General features: G+C 30.1%; 1 long non-coding RNA gene across 1 annotated transcript; it reads left to right on the forward strand.

The window, feature by feature from the left end:
• The first annotated feature begins 681 nt into the window (after positions 1 to 681).
• Positions 682 to 2979, forward strand: LOC141672771 (uncharacterized). Its single transcript, XR_012555700.1, has 4 exons — positions 682 to 841; positions 945 to 991; positions 2072 to 2290; positions 2416 to 2979. It is a non-coding gene; the product is annotated as an uncharacterized LOC141672771 (long non-coding RNA).
• The last annotated feature ends 245 nt before the right edge of the window (positions 2980 to 3224 follow it).

The raw sequence follows: 3224 nt of genomic DNA on the forward strand, positions 1-3224 counted from the left end.
GAAAATAACATGTGCTCATCTCTCACAAAAAATATTTGTTCATAATATGAATCCTCTAACTTCAGTTGTTGCAACTGAGTCCTCTGAATATTTGTATTTAATTTTCAGAATATTTATATTTAGTTTCTTAAGCAACCCGGGAACAAAACGGCTCATTGTTTAACTCTATCTGTTTTTCAGCCTGGTTGCATGATCGGTTGATGATTTGTCCCGATTGGGTTTTTTTCGAGTTATTAATGAAATTTGCTATAAATTTAGCAAAAAAATAAAAACCCGCTTGAGTCAAATTTTTTGTTGAGTCTAGCCGAGAAGCCTAGGGCGTAAATAACCAAACTGTTTGCAAGATATTCGAACTTGACTAAAAAATATTCAAATTCGGGTTGGCAATAATCGAGTTGAGTTCGAGTTCGAGCTATTCAAATTTTTAGCGAGCCGAGCTCGAGATTCTAACTACTCGGCTCGTAAGATTCGTAAGTATTTACTAATTTTAATATATATATATATAGAGTCCCACTCAAGGGAGAATTTTTTATATAGATAATTATGGAGAACCAATCTCAACCATCCATTTTAATCACAGATTGAGTAATGGCATTCTTGTAATTAACAAGAGTTTTAAGTCTAATTTAATAAAATCAAAATAAACACACGTCGTCAATTCTATAACGGCTTGTACGGAAAAATATACACACGCGATACACAGACCAACACACAGCACACACTAAGCTGAAGAGAAAGAGAGAGGAGAAAGAAAGAGTGAAAGTGAGAGCTAATCGAAGATTCAAATCAACTACTACAGATGCTATTTAAGCTATAGAATCGAAGATTTAGTCAAAAAAAGGTTCAGAATCGTTGTTTTTAACTCAAATTTCATGTTATTAACCCTTATTTTGTATATTTAGGGGTTTTACATTCGTTTTTAAAGTTCAATTACTTTTTTTCAGGAAAATTTCATACACAAATCGGTATTGCAAGAAGATGTTTCTAATAGGTGAGTTTTTTTATTGTATATTTGAAGTTCTATTGTAGAATCTAGATTTATAGCTTGTTTTATGCTTGTATATTATAATTATGTAAAATAATGATATAAATTTACGTGAATGTTTATTTCTTTATAGATTTGTTGATTCTATGGTAGATTTATAAAAAATAATTTTCATTCTACAATAGAAGCAGTTTTAGAGTTTAGTACTTTTATAATTTGATTCTAGATCCATTGATCTGTTACTTCTAGAGTACATTGGGAAAATTGATATTAATTATAGATTAGGAGCTTGTTTTGGTGTTAATGGCGTTTGATTTTAAAGAGAAATGATGTTTAGAAATTTTGTTTTATCATTTGATCCTAGATCTGTTGATTCCACTGTAGATGCATAAAATTTGATTAAATTCTATATTAGACGCATTTATTACATTATATTGTTTAATTTTACATAAAATAGAGTTTTGTAGTTTTATAATCTGATTCTAGATCTGTTGATTCTATAATAGATTGGGAAAATTGATATTAACTCCAGATTAGAAGCTTATTTTTGCGTGTCTATTCTAGTTTTAATTATTCTAATAGAACTAAAAATACATTACTTTTGCCGGAAACTTCTGCATTTTATCATAATATTGATTGCACAGTAGAAGTTACAAATTCTTATTATCTTGATTTTTTAATTATTTATAAATTTCGATTCTACAATGAAAGCTTTTTAATAAGTTTTTTTTTTAGTTTTTTCGTGTATTGTGATGATTCTACACTAGAGTTATACATTCGTATTTCTTTGCAATTACTTTAAGGTAGAATTTTTTTGGTATGTGTTCTCTAGTAGAATTTTTTTATAGTGTGGTTCTATAATAATTGGTTTCGCAATGTGATTGTGTAATGTAATGTTTCTGTACTCTGTAGTAGACTAAATATGAATTCGGCTAATGTTTGTATGTGTTTTGTGTTATAGGGTAGAAGCATCTACAAATTATAAGTGTTTACTTGTAGTTTCTAGTCTTGTCGTATGCAGTTTTAAGTTGATTTAAGGTTCAATAATAGACTTTTATATTTTACTGATGTATTTTTATCCACCAGTTTGTCATCACAAAACAAATGGATGCACCAGTTTTAACTTTTGTGTTCACTTCCAAGGTCGCCTCCCTTTCCCCAAAAGAAACAAAGAGATGGTATGGAGTTTGTGTGGCCAAATCAGAAGCCATGGAATGCCATTACCATTACTGAGTAGATGCTTCTACCTTCCTTTACCAGAATCTTGCTAGTGAGCCATAATATAATGGTGTCCTTAAGTAGGAGGTAAGCAGTGAAAGGATAAAGAGCTTGGTTTTCTTCTCATTTACATGACTTGCTTTTTTTCTATGCTAAATTATTTTCCCCATTTCACATAATGTGTCAATACTTTCTTTTGTCAACTTCACTAGCCAGGAGGTCGAAAATCTACCAGCTATGGAAAAAAATTGGTGGAAAAAAGAATAAAAGGTATTGCATTCGATCTTACAAATGTAGAGACTGCCAGCATGGATCTAATTAGTTCCTTTTTCTTTATATTCTTTTATCCTTTTTGTAGTCTATCATGCAATCGAAAAATGAATCGCAGAAGCCAATTATTTGAACTTGCTGATGTAAATCATCTAACCAGTTTTTTAAAAGTAGGGAGTGTTTGATGCCGACTGAGATTGGGTTTTACACAACTTTATTTAAGGAATCCATTCTGATGAGTTTTACAAGATTCATAATGAGAAATTTTATATCCAAAGCCTGGAATACGATTTACGTATATCTGGCATTTCATATTCCTTGGATTTATTGAAATGGGATGTTGTTGGAATGACAAATGACAAGGGAATGCTATAATATAACCATGTACAAATTTTCACATGTATTTTGATTGTAGAACACCTGGTCTAAAGATTACTATGGTATCATAATAGTTAGGTCTCAGAAAACCACCACAACTAGTACATTTTGTTAGTAATCCAGCAGGAGTTTTGTTGTATGTATATAGTTATATAGTAAAGATTCATGATTAGTACTAAAAATTAGATCAATAGATTCTAATCTATCTATAGCAGTGTAAACACGATATGTATAGCTACAGAAATGCCAGAACAATGTATTTTTCATGCAGCTTTGTTCAAAAATATTTATATTGATTAATGAAAAGCAAATTTTATTTGTAAATATCTGGTAAATGATTCAACTTGTGTAAAAGGGGAATCAAGAGAAATAC

This window comes from Apium graveolens, chromosome 7 (assembly GCF_009905375.1).
Source record: "Apium graveolens cultivar Ventura chromosome 7, ASM990537v1, whole genome shotgun sequence".
NCBI classification, from domain to species: domain Eukaryota; kingdom Viridiplantae; phylum Streptophyta; class Magnoliopsida; order Apiales; family Apiaceae; genus Apium; species Apium graveolens.